This window comes from Nothoprocta perdicaria, unplaced genomic scaffold (assembly GCF_003342845.1).
Source record: "Nothoprocta perdicaria isolate Ctin4 unplaced genomic scaffold, notPer1 scaffold_222, whole genome shotgun sequence".
Classification (NCBI taxonomy): Eukaryota; Metazoa; Chordata; class Aves; order Tinamiformes; family Tinamidae; genus Nothoprocta; species Nothoprocta perdicaria.
In genome coordinates, this window is record NW_020455427.1 from 461,534 (window position 1) to 476,011 (window position 14,478).

The window sequence follows — 14,478 nt, forward strand, 5'->3', positions numbered from 1 at the left end:
ATGTAATGGTATAATGCTGATTTATTCATATATTACATCAAAGCCTAGTTCCATTTAGAGATAATCCTTGAAAAGATTTCCTCTGTTCCTGGTGCTATTTTAGCTGTCTTTGCATTTGTCATGTGAAAATACCCTAGAAACTTCTCTTTTTTAGACATTTTCTTGCAGCATGACATAATATAATCAGCTGTATGAAAAAGTTGGGGAAAATATTGTAGTGTTTTTGTTTCTTTTGTCATATTACAAATGCTGCGTAGCAAAAGATTTCAGAGTTATTAAAAGTGACATTTCTGAAACATTTTATCATTATAATTCTAGTTCAGCCTACGTGGTCAGCTTTGACACTAATTTGCAAGCACTTTTCACTGACCTTAAAGTTCATGAGCTACTTTCTGCATTTGTCAGACAAAGATACCACTGGACAATTAAACTTTGTTTTGGCTTAAAATCCTTGGCCCAGAAAACGCTGTTAACCTGCTTGGGACTAACCTGCTGTGTCCACCCTTGGTGTCTGGGCTAGGAGAGCACGTTGCCCATCTCTGCCTTCTTATGGGAGCTCTAAGAAAGAGGGTTGCGAGGACGGTCCATGGGAGGCTGGAGTCGTCTTTACTTGGTGCTGCTAAGGACACTGCCTGCATTCTGGTAATGGCAGTGGGTGCTGGCCAGAGTCACACTTGGTATGAATGTACTGTGTGGACAGTTGCTGGCGGCTACCTGTGGTTCTTCAGGATGTCCCAACTACCCCCATTACCGTAGCCTCCATCACACTCTTCCTTCTCAAGGTTTGGAGTTTCTCACAGGCTCAGGAGGTGGAGGGGGACTTGGAGAGCAGGGCTTGGTCTGCCCAGTTTCACATGAGGTGTCTGGTGAACAGCAGGAGGAAATACATGGGGCTGTACCCTTCAGATACAGCTCAGAGGTTGATTGATGATGGCATGTTGCCGCGTTCTTTTTTAACCATTGCTAGTAGGTCGTTTATAGAAGGAATAAACAACATTACAATAAACATTTTGTCAGAACCATAGTACAGATAGCACATAACTTCATGGCTATCTACTTGCTAATGGCAGAGCTATTGTGCAACCTAGTGCTATTGCCATGAAGAAGCCTGAGACCTATAGCCATGTCCATGCTGCTCTCCCTTTCTGTAGTCCACAGGCATAATAGCTATATCCTGCATATCATCTCAATAGCAAATGAGGCAGAGGGCTGCTCTGGACGAGTGTCATTCTTTGCCTTTCCTCCCTTTATAACACAGGTTATTCCCCCTCATGTTGGCTGCTCCAGGCAAGAATCCCAGGCACAAAATTGAAGAACCTTCAAAAGGTCTGAATCGTGGTTGCAGACAAAGTCTGGTCTGTTGAATTTCCTAGCTCTTCAATAAATGACCTGAGGGTTAGCATTTTGCTTGTCTTCAGTATATAGCATATAGACCAAGTAATAATAATATTATATACTCTAACTTAAGTCATCAATTCTGTTTATTAACATTGGTCAAATTATAAGCCAGGACTTCTTGGAATGACACAGTATTTGTTTTGTGATACATTAAAGCTATGGTGAAAAGGCAGGGTTGAATTCAGCCTCTGTAAATGCGAATGTAACATTAATGACTTGAATCAAGTTGTACTGTCTCGTTACTAGACCTGAATATGTATTACTGTATCTGCAGTATAGGTATGAAATGGCATTATACTAGTCTCATTTCATTTAAAAATTCAGTACTGTATTCATCTTCCCCTTTAAAATGATCGCCCCAGAACTTTTTCTCCAACTAAATATTGCTTTAGACAATAATGTGCTTTACTGTCTTAGTAATAAAATGTGAAGGTTAATTACCTGATGATTTAAAAGCTCTGCTTCTTTGTATTCCAATTCCGTCTTATTCATAAAAAAAGTAACTGCAACATGAAAAATTTAACCCCTTGCTGAGGAATATTCTGGAGTGGCATTTTTACTAGCATATTGATAATGGGATGATGTTTACAATGTCTCTTCTGCTAGAGGAGCATATTTCTATGTTCTGAACAAATATTACACAAATGATTGATGGTTAATTTGAAGAACCTATCCATAAGTCACTAGTTACAAATATTCCCACTACTAAAGATGATGTTCTCGACCTTGAAATATCTTACTTATAAAGACTGTAGGCTTTGTTGTGAAGTTCTTTAAGGTGAATTTTGCAAAACTAGTGTAGTTTAACTTCTTTTAAGCGAATTTCTGTTCTTATATTTGGTTTATGTTTAGCTCTTCTTAGGAAATAGCTGAGCAAGAGAGGAACAGGCCAGACTGAGACAGAATAGGAGAATGTGCAGTGTGGGTACGCCTTCTTCCTAGCAATTTCTTCACTGCAGGCAGTAATAAAAGCAAGAACAAAGAAATAACGTGTTTTCTTTAAAAATAGGAAATGCACAAGGGATTGTTACCCTTTGGCTTTTTACTTTGTTACATTTGTCTTCTGCATATATATTTTTAAAAACAAATAAGCAGCAAACAAACGAGATTTCCTATAATCATAACCCGAGGAGGGTTTGAAGCAGTGATACAATAAATGTTGTCTTGTATGATTGTTTCTATGCTAAGAAAAAGAATTTTCTCAAATGGAAAACCGAGTGAGTTTCCATCGAAGGAAAATGATGATTGGAAGTCCACTAAAGCAAAAAGCTGTCTGGAAAATATGTTAAGACTGAAAGAAAATGATTCAGACGTCTCTTTTCACATTGTGTTTTCTTTGCAGTTATGCCTTGTTTGTGAACTAGTCCAGGCTTTTTCTGGTATAACTGGTAATTTCTTGTATAGTCAGATACCCAAACATTTCCTGAAAGCCTCCCAAAAATTAGATGCATTCTTTTGTTCTTGCCTACATAATCTGCTACCATATCAAAATGAAATCATGGGAAAATACCCAACTGCACTTTACGTGTTTCTTACCCATATATTTAATTACTCTTCACTTCAAAATTTTATCTAAAGCCTGGCATGTTTCAAGGCTTTTACTTCCCTCTTTTGGTGCTATGTTACCATCCTGTATTTCTTTCTATGATACCATTCCCAACTGGGCAGCTTTGATTAAAATATTTCCTGAAAGGTAAGTGAACTTGTGTGCCAGTTTTTGGAGGGGTCTGGATGGAGATTTTCTTTTACTATTTATAATTCCTTTATGTTTCCCGTATTTTTTACATATAAGCACATCAATTTGGGCATTGAACTTTATATATCCTATTTGTTTTAGTTACCCTGCCTTTTTTGTTGTTCTGAATATAGTCATAGTAAGACAAATATTAGGACCACAAATTTTCAGCAGAAAGAAAAAAAAAAATAAAAAGAGAAATTTGTTCTGAGGGAGTTCAATCTTCATTATAAGATAGATAATTCTCCTTTTGATCCTAAATTTATTGGTATGTAAAAAGTATCTTTCTCCTTTTCTTTTGAGCCCTGTTTATTCAGAAATTGTGATTCATCCAACTTTGGTCTTCTTGCGAGTCCATTCCTCCTTCTTTTGTTTGTTATATGCACTTTAGTTAAGTGATCTGATTTTAACTTGAAGGAATTGGAAACTCCTCCACATCCAGCATGTGGTAACATCCCTAGGCCAGGTAGATATGTAGAGAAAACAAGAGAAAAAAGAGAAAAAGAAAAACGAGGTTTAGAGAAGACAGACCATGAGACAAATGAGTGCTGGGAGCCACTGTTCTGGGTACAAGGAGGGAAAAAGAGTGTGGATTTCAATCAAAAAGTCTGTTACAATAAAGTGTGGCTTTTGTGCAGATTTCAGATGAGCATAACACTCTATAAAAACTTTCAATACTCAAATTATAAAGTGGCATGGCCAAACTTTTACTTTTTTTTTACTTATACTTTTATTTTCTCTGTGCTCATACTAGTATCTCCTGTTTTAATGCAGTTGCTGGAACATATCCAGTAGCACAGATTAAAATGGACTATAAAATACAACAAACAATACACTAGTTCTGAATGAAAGGATATGACATGCGATGTTCTCAGTGCTGAGGAGATGCCATGTTTTTCTCCAACACTCCGAAGTACTTTAATCTGTACGGCTGCATTGTGTGTTGTTTCCTAGCTTTCCTGCTTGAATGGGCGCTCAACAAAAGTGTACTGCAAAGAATTCCTCCTTGTTTCTTTGTACTTAAGTACAACAATAACGAATGTGACATCTTTTGTCATGCAAATATGAACTGAGTAAGCTCAGTTCATATTTGCCAACATTTATTGCCAACATTTATTCTTGTGCTGTGACTCCAGCTCGGTTGTATAGTGGCTTTACTGCTAAAATCAGAAATCAACTATTTACTGGTCATGTAATGTTGAAGTAAACCCAACATGCACAAAAAAAAAAAAAAAAAAAAATTGAAAACCAATATTGTAATGCATATATATATGCATATATATCGAATGCATATATATCGAATTTTGTGCTGGACACAATTTCTGGTCACTGTCTGAATGAGAGAAAACAGGCTTAGGAACACCTGTATTTAATTAGCAAACTATGTACCTTCTAGTCCAGTAACATTTTCACACTACTGACAAGGCTGATCCTTTTTTTGATCATGAACCCTTTAATACCAAAATGAGAACCTATAATCAACTAACCTAATTAATGATGATCAGTACCCTCTCTTCTGCCTGTCTCAGTTAGCACTGCAAATACTGCCCATCAAGTTGGAGCAAGTGATTGCAGTGTGTGTTGGGTGATATATTACAGAAAGGCAAAGCCAACGACCCTTGTGTCTGACCTTTTATTCCCTAAAAAGCCACGGTGTAGCACTAAAATGACCTACTTATAATGCAGCAGATCCTGTTGCTGAGTAGGCAGGCTTCGCTTCTGAACGAACTCAGACTTTATTGCAGCTGATGGCTTCATTCCTGGGTATAATTAATGGCAGTAGTGAACACAGGGAATGTGAATGTATCCAAGATCATTGAGACCAACTCTTTCCCCAGGGAACAGTTCATCTGCTATATTATTTCTTTCAGAAAAGTTGTCTGGGAAATAGAGATACAAACTTTCTTCCTGAGGTAAGCATTTGGTCTAAGAAATGTTGTAGCTGGATTACCAGAAGTGAATTTCGATATCATAGATCTAAGTCTATTAGATTTTAACTCCCTTATGAAGTCTAGTGGTAAAAGGCAGCGGGTAATAAATGAAAGTAAGATCTGAATCTGGTGTGAATTAAGGTATCGATTCTGAAGCCTGGAGGTCCAGACCAATAAAAAAGCTATGGAATAACTCAGCAGGACAGGGCCTCGTGTTACAATATGGGATAAAAAGGGCAACGTTGCTCTTACTGATGTTTCTCCACTCCCATGAGATTAAGCTACCCTTTTACACTCTATAGTCTTGTGCAAGCCTAACTTTTTGGCTGAGATCCCTCTGCTTCAGCATGGCTACAAGCAGTTATTTCTAGCTCTTCTCATCTATCAGCTCCTATCCCTAACTACAGCCATCTGCAAGGCTGGGTTGTTGTGGTTTCCCAAATTCCCTCCCCTCATCAACACAGTTACACAAAGCCCCAGGTGGGTAGGAATTAAGTAGGTTCCCAGGGAACCCTTATCAAATCACTTTTGATTTGACAATCGAAATTCTCAAATCTTGTCTTATCTTCCACTTGCCAGGGAAGAGATTTCAGGCAAAAATAGATAACATGGACATTTTACATGTTTTTAAAAGAGTGTCTGGTCCATCTGCAAACAGTATTGTTGTATCATGGGAAAAAAAAAAAACGTGAATTGTTAAGATGAACTACTATTCGTTAAACAGCTAAAAAACTCTTAAAAATTAGAGTTTTGTTCAGGAGGAAAGACTTACGCAGTGTCCTGCTGGGAGGATTGCATAACAGCTACATAACTAAACTGGACGTTAGATGTTTTCATTTCTGGCATTCAGAAATGCCAGAAGGCATTAGAGGATCAAGGTGGTTTCCCTTGGGAATATGCGTGTCTTTGTGCATAGCAGCAAAATCAGTCTGAGTGTAATCTTTGAGGCAATATGCGTATGCCTAACGTGTTGTAGGAGTTAATGAAACCAGCTAATGAAACTAGCTAATAAAAAGGAAAAACAAACGTGGACAAACAGTGGGATTAGTCTTTTATAACTTCAGGTTTGCAATAGTTATCTACACATAATTTTATGATCTTTTAGTGCCAGATTTATCTGACCCGCTTTAGTGTGAGATTAATCATGTCCTAAAAGTTCTCATTTTCTTTGCACTTGTCTAGGTGGAGAACCTGTTTTAGTAGCTCAGAGGTAGGTGTATGTGGGCTTTGATTAAATCCTAGAGAGAAGTACACAGTCCATTCAAACTTAATCCAGTTCAGTTTGTACTGTAATTATCCTTACAGAGGAAAAGTAGAGGGAACTGTGGAATGTGATGGACATCAGCAGCACAAGCCCTAAGTTGAATTTTACTGATACAGGAAAGGTTATATATATATATATATATATATATATATATATTTTTTTTTTTTTTTTTTTTTTAAATAGCCCTCACAAGTGAATACAAAAAGAAGTATCTGGCAACTCTCCCAAACTAGCAGTCAGTACTAAATAAAACTGCAGAGGCAGTGATTCTAGACTACCTTGCATGAAATAGAGATCAGTTCTCAAATCACATGGATTCAGTGATAAATTACATAAAGAGGGAGATGTAGATATTATTAATCACCACTGGCTTGCCAGGAGCTGAGCTCTTACTTCACCGAGGTGGGATACAATGATATTTCGTATACCCCAAGAGCACATTGGGTATCCCAGAGTTCCTTAATGTTCCTTAATGTTCTGAAGGAAAACAGCTGCTGCCACTTGCTTGCACCGTAGCCACTCGTCCGTAGGTTTCTCTGAAGCCGTTTCTTGTTTCACACATATCAAGGTGTATTTTAGAGGTAGCTGAGGTAAATTTCTTCAGAATTTGGTTAATCAATAAACAGTTTAAAATGCAAAAACCTCTATCCAACTTAATTTAATTTTTCCAACTTTTTTTCTGCTGTTAGTTCCCACTTGTGCATAGAAAACATTTGCAAAGACTCTGACAGTGGTTAGACAAATAACACCCATTTGTTCAGGGGAGAAGACAGGAAACATATTAAAAGAAAGAGAATAATAGACAAATGTTTAAATCTGAAAGAGGGAAATTAGTGTCCTTTGTGCCGTGTGTTAACAAGCACTTTGCAGAGAAGGAAGAGCCTTTTCCACAATGGATTTCAAAATTTGTCTTAGTTTCAAATGCAAATGAAAGTAGAATGGTTTTAAATTCTTCACAAAAGAATGTTCTCATTTAAAAATGTTCTGTGTGCTTTCAACATTTGGGTAAAATTCTTTAGATTCCATTATGTTGTTTCACAATGTGCATTTAAAAATGGAACCATTCAAAGACATAGAACATTAACTCCCAAATGTCAAAATTGAACAATGTAGCAGTTGGAAAACTACGTCCATTGTTTTAAAATGACGTTTTGGAAAAACTGATCCAGCACTTTTATATATTTATTTATAATTCACACAGAAAAATCTCAAACATGTTATGTCTTTTCTGTGGTGCAGCACTTTATTAGGAAGGATTAGAAATTATGTCCACCAGGAAGAGGGGAAAGGAGCAAGTCCTCGTTGCTCCAGCTCAGGTGCCAACCTCCTGCTAACCTTTTCACTTTGCAATTCCTGCTTTCCTCTGTGATGTCTCAAAACTCCTTGGTATTATCTGCTGTCATTGGCTCTCTGTTAGGAAAATGACAGGATGTAATTTTACATGAAGATCAATTTGTTGTTTTGGTAATTATATTGATTCATAAGTAAATGGCATAGAGTATGCAGTGCTTTTAGCTCCTGACAGGACTCAGATCAAATTCCTCAGCAGAAGTTTTCTGATTAATTTGCTAATTCCAAGACTGAAGATCCAGTTTAGTGAAATGACTCTCTTGTGGTAGATTTTATTAGTTAAATTTTAGGTGCAAAATTAAGCAAGATAATTAATGTTGAATAAAGGAGAAAGAAATGATCCAAAAATAACCATTTTTTATTTAGGAAGAGCAGAAGAAAAATAGTTCATGTTTTCTAGTCCAATAGATTGTAATCATCTCAAAATTTTTAATCTCAATGGCATTATTCAAGAATGTCTGTTTCATGGTGTTGTACATGCTAATGCTCTTTCATTATTAAACATGATCTTAATAGATTTTTTTTTTTCTTTGGCATAACCTAGTTAATTTTAGAGTGCCTCTTTCTAGCAGGTTATCTTCCTGTGTTTTCATTTGTAGGATCTGTATGTCATGATTTCTCATGTTAATCTGGATTCCTTTATCTGAATGGGATAGTACCTCTATCTGCTGTTTTCATTGTCTACTCCCACTTCATATTAGTCAACTAATTAACTAAACTTTTGATTTAAGATAGTGTATTATAATTCTGCTCTTTAAAAATAAGAAGTCTACTATTCTTATTTTAAAGCGTAGTCCCGTAATCCTATTCATAGATTGTTTGATTTAGAGCGAGTGCTATAGCTAAGATCTACTTTGCAGTATCACCTACAATCCATCCTGCATATAATATTATTGTGTCTGAAAAAAGTCATACACAAAAGCCTCAGGGCAGTCTTTTATTTTGTACACAAGTCAAAAGGTTAAATATCAAAAGGTTAAATACAGAATATTGTACTTCTGTCTGTAGAATCTAGTAAGTGTCATGTGTTTTTCCTATTTCCTGCCCTAGGAATATGGGCATGAATGCAAAATAGATGTATCAGAAATCCAGGTTCAGGTCTTTGCAAGAGTAAATCTGAAGAGGCACAACTGTTGCACAGAAAAGTGATATTTGTCACTTCGCTGTCAGTCATAATTTTGAAGAAGTCTAAAAGCAATCATTTTTCCAGTAAACTTTCAATTTAGAAACCTAGTAGCATGGGAACGCTTAGGAACTTCCCCTCTGCTTCAGTCCTTATTACTAAGGAGCAGGTTGATTTTAAACTGAGGTTTAACTGAGGTTTTAACTGAGGTTTAACTGAAGTTATAGAAGCTCAGCTCTTCAAGGACCCTCCTTACATACTCAGAATGAAATCTTGGTTTCAATGGACTGTTAACTCTGAAGGCTAATGATCCTTTCTATGCATTGCAATGTGCATTGAGTTATCTGTTTTATTGCTGCTGCTTTAGCTGAACATGTTTAGTTCTCCTGGAATAGAAGATACTTCATTTTACTTACCAGTCATGTATCCTCCTCAAGTCTCTGAGCTTTTAATATGACCTAGGAAGTGGGTACTATTAATTAAAGCCAGTGACTTAGCATCGTGGCTGGCTCTCTACTGTATCACTCTGTTTTATACTGCTCACTATCTTCTGTTTTTTATCCATATGGTATGTCTTTCCCTTTATTTTCTTTCTGGTTTTAGAGCAGCTTCCAACCTACACAGCCTTAGTATGCTCCGTCTGTGATGCTGCATCCTAATCCCAGCTTCCTAAATCCTCCTAATTTTCTTTTGTGAGATTCCTCTGCCCGCTTGAGAGTAATTTATAGCCTTTACCTCTGTGTTATACCACTTCGGTATGTTTTTGGTTTTGAACATAGAAGCCTCAGTGATACCTGAGTTCCGAGGAATCACAATTTTTAGTCAACTTCAGCACATTGGACAGGAACATTTAGGCCAGTCAGAATCTGGCTTTGCTTTATGAAGTACTAAATTGTCAGCTGTTCCTTAGAGGAAAGAATAAATTTTAATGAATGATAGTAACAAGACTAGATTTTTAGCTCTTTTCGCTGGGGACAGTGATGGTCAGCAGAGTGACATTATGTATCTTTGTCATGTAAGCACTGTTTCATTACTTTTTATATTATGCAATGAACACTTAAAAGATCCATCAAATGACAATTTAATACATTTTAATGAATGTCAAATACAGCTTTTTCTAATATAGTTAATATTTTAGATAGGAGCACCGGAGTACTGTAGTCCATTTAAATGTGATTATTATTCAAGATGAAACAGAGAAATTTGCATTTAGATGCACTGTAGTAGAAAACCCTGTCAGGTTGATTCTGCATTCAGTTACACGGGTGTGAAATCTTTATACAACTTCAGTGAACTCATCAAAGTCTTTGTCACTGGAAATATCAATGCCCATGAGAAGAGAATGAAGCTGTTAGTGTTCAGACTTGTTCTTTAATTACAGTTTTTGGACCTGAAATGTGTTACTTAACCAAACACGTTCTAATAACATGTATTCTAAAATACAACACCACCTGAATCTCCTGCAGATTTTATATGTACATTCTGGAGTCAGGTCATTGACAACCACTTCATAAGCTCTCTGCCAAACTTGCAAGTAACCAAAATGTCAAAGGGGTTTTTATTAGCAGTAATGAAGTTTCAGGTAAAATGAGCTTCAGAGAGGGGATCAACTGGTTTCAAAATCATTAATAATTGAAAGAGCTTTCCCTGCTTTGTATCAGACGTGATTAATATGCAACCTGTTAAAAGAGTAATGATTTAAATAACCCATAACAATTCTGTTTCAAATATCTTTAAAAATGTTAATTATTAAAGTAAACTTTGAAAATGGGATAAATTTAACTCTGCCACTACATCCCTGAAAAATGAAGTCAAAAATCAATATGTTCAATAGTTTTTAAACTATCATAGGTCTCCTCTCAGTAAAGATTAAAACTTCACAAAGGAAAAAAAAAGTAAATATAGTATATTAGCTAGTATATAGCTAAGTTTCATCCTCAAAGAGATGCTTTTTGCCTACATCAAGTCTGAAGCTGGACACAGATAAATAAAATGGCTGTTTTATGTTTATAAACACACTCTGCTGTTATATGTTTATACTTAAAGACATATTCCTACTTCTTTTTCCTAGCACATTCTAACTCTGAAAATCTATATAATGGGTTTAAAAGATAATAATTTTATTGGAATATACAGGATACACTTTTGTCTCAGTAGTTGCTGCTCAAAATAAATTAGAATATCTAATAAAGAAAAAAAAGAGAGAAGGTTGTGGAGAATTCCCATAAGAATATGTAAGATTTTTTTAAAAAACAGACATCTTTAAAACATTATCATCATCATCTGTGTGCAGACAATTTCCTCCTTCATTACATTTCCATAGTTGTAGATGCTTAGTAATTTGGAGGGGGGAGGTACACGGGGAAAGGGAGCTAATTACGTTTAAGTGTCTTTAGTCTAAAAAATTCAGCCAAAGAATCTGTGAAACATCTGGTATAGAAAATGTGACTTCACAAGGAATGAGAATTTCAGGAGCTTACTTATTATTTAAATGATACATTTTGAATATGATCCTAAAATAAACTAGACTCTTTGAAGATTAAAATTAGCTTGTGGTTTTGAATATTCTGTGTAGAATATTTCAGTAATGAAGATAGAACTGTTGTTTGGACTTGATTTCTTTAAGTAAACTGGAGTAAGGTGAAGTATAAGCTTCTGTTTAGCGAGAACAACTCAGGTTTAAAATTTGTATTCCTCTTACTAGATCTACACTGAGTTCAGTGTCCATTACACCTGCATAATTCTTCATATTTCTCAAAAACAACCTAAAAATATGTATTGTAATCCAACTCAGGAGCTGCAACTGTTCACATCTTTTACAGTTAGCATATTTTTAACTAGTGAAATGAAACCTGAGAGTGCTTCAACCAACTTTCTAAACTATCAGAAATTGGATTCACCTCCTAGTTTTTCTTATCTAGACACCATTTCTACTCAACTTCTGCTAGGCTGAATCAGTAGGTTCATGAGAAGGAAAAAAATACTTTACTTCCCTATGACAGTCTGTTATCAGGTTGTATTCTGGCAAGGGGGAGATTTGGATTTGTAAGTTACTGATATTAAGTATTGCAGATAAATTCTGAAAAAAAAAATTCTAAATGAATTTTCAGTGTCAAAAAGCAGGAAGAGATTTAAATAGAGATTTAAAAATACAGCACATATTAAAGCTGTATAAATTGATTTAAAGCCCTGTAAAATCTAGGCATTTTCTCCTCTCTTTCTGCTGGTGTTGGACGTTGGTATCATATTTCATAATAGTTACCCTGCCTCCTCATTATCCAGGGAATTGAAGCTGAACACACTTTATCAAATTTCATCTTGCTGATTTTTTTTAAAGATATTTTGACATATTTTACCGCCCGTTCACCTTTCCTCTATTCTTTCTCTTTCTTCTGTATAATTACATTTCTCTCTATTGATGTTTCAATTATGAGACTACTCCATCAAATTATACACATAATTCAAAATGTGAATTCATGTTTGGCCTCAGTCATAAACTAAAAATCATAAATATGGACCATTAAGCTTCCAGGGAGCTTTGTGAACTTTTGCTTGTTCAATTTCAATGCCAGCTATAAAAGTTGTTCTTTTTACCTTCTCTCTGTCTCTACTAGTCACATGTAGAGTTACTGTAGGATTTTTCACAAGCTATTATATGTAAAGCTTACAGAAGAGGGAAGAAAAATAGAAATGCTAAGAAATACCTGAGTTATCTCTGTTGATAAAGAATCCTAGACTTCTGGGTTTGTGCCAGAATTACTGATGTTTATGCAATATACAAAATAATACATTTATTATTTGAATATATGTCTGTAATTGTTGTTTATTTAAATGGTAGATTGTGACTGCGACTGGCTGCTGAGTATGTTCACTTCACCACCTGTGAGTGAAACTGAGTTAAAGTTGCTGATGGATGTATTAATGCGTCGAATCTAAAAATTTCACTTTGCAACTATGCTAAAACAGAGTTGGGTTTTCCCATTTTATACATCTCATTTTTACAGGAATGATGTCTTCTTTCTTAGTATAAATCAGGATAATTTACGTCACTTTTTTTTTCCCACTGAGTTAAGCTGTATCTTATCAAGGAGAAGCAAGCATAATGAGTAATAGTAATCATCATCATCATTATTATTATTACTGGTATCATACAGCTGTGCCAGAAGGCAGTTTTATTTCTTTCCTCTCAATTCGGTCTTCTCAATCCCTTTGTCAGTGATTGTAAAAGTCGTTGAATATATTGTCGATACCTACTGTGTTCCACGACTGTAATTGGACCTGTATTAGTAATTACAAAATTGCATATATGATTAACAAGATGGCAGTAAATAATGGGTCTGATGTTTTATGGTGAATGTGGTAGTGTGCTGCTCATTCCAGGTGGTAAAGGAGAAGGAACTTACTGTTCTGCAGCAGATTCTGATAGTCACCATTATTTGTCCACCCTTCCCAGCTTTGCACCATTATTTCAGCTTTTCTAAATGGGAAGCCAAATTTGATACAAAAAGCCACATGCCTCATACTGAATCTTGTTTTTTGCAGTCCACCGTAAGTTAATATTCCACAGTTGCCTCTTCAAAGTGTTTTGAAGCTGTGGACATGAGGGGTGTTCTGCATCTCCATACATAAAATAAGCGCATGGCATTCAAAGGTAAAGCCAGCTATCAGAATGGGAGGGTATCTAATGTTAGTGACACTGTAGCATCCTTCTGAAATTGAGCCAAGAGGAATTTTGTTTCCTCTGAGCGCCTTCCTGTAGTTTTTACTCAGTTTTACAGAAGTAAAACCCTTATTGCCAACCATAATGAGATTGTTTGAACATTTGTAAGTGCCGCAATATCATTACTCCTTTATTAGCCATAAATTTTCAACTATATCTTTTATTACTTAGGCCTTAAAAAATCATATCTTACAGCACATTTTTGCAGCTTTGAATGCTAAGTAACTTGATAAACATTCCATTTATATCTGGTATTCAAAGTAAAGCTGAAAGAATAATACATTTCGGTATGGAGGCTGACTTGCAAAGAGGAACTTAGTTCAGGCTGAACCAAAATTTTTGTACGATATTTTTGGCAAAATAGAAAAGGATGACTAAACTTGTTTTTCAGTCAACCAGCATTTTTTATTCAGTCTCCTTATTGTCTCTCATTTACCTATTAGAAGATTGAAAAATGAAACAAAATGAAAAAAGACAACTTCAAAACGAAATGTTGAAAAGTTTATTGAAAATTTTTGTGATGTGTCTAAATAAATATTCCTTTAAAAGGTGTTTTTGGCTTTCCTTCAGGTTGAAGCTTCTGAAAGGATCCTTGATAACGATTAATATCTTTCTAGAACCCTGTTTTTAGGGTGAAACAAATCACATTATGTCTAGTTTGAGCAAAGCCTTCAAATGTTTATCTGATACAAGTGGCATGAGGAACGATGATGTGCAAGTTTAGTCTTTCTATACTCTGAACTGGAACTTGTGATTGTGAGAGAATTGCTTGAGAAAGGGAAAAATAGAGAAAAAACGGGGCCTAACACAAGTTACAGCATTACAGAGGCTTGCCTGAGGATGGCTGGTATGGACGGAATCTACTTCTCCGTGATCCCCTTAGCAGCACAGTCTGCTCTCCTAGCACACACTAATGAGAGTAAATGGAGAGTGGAGCAGAACGGAGACAACCTGGCC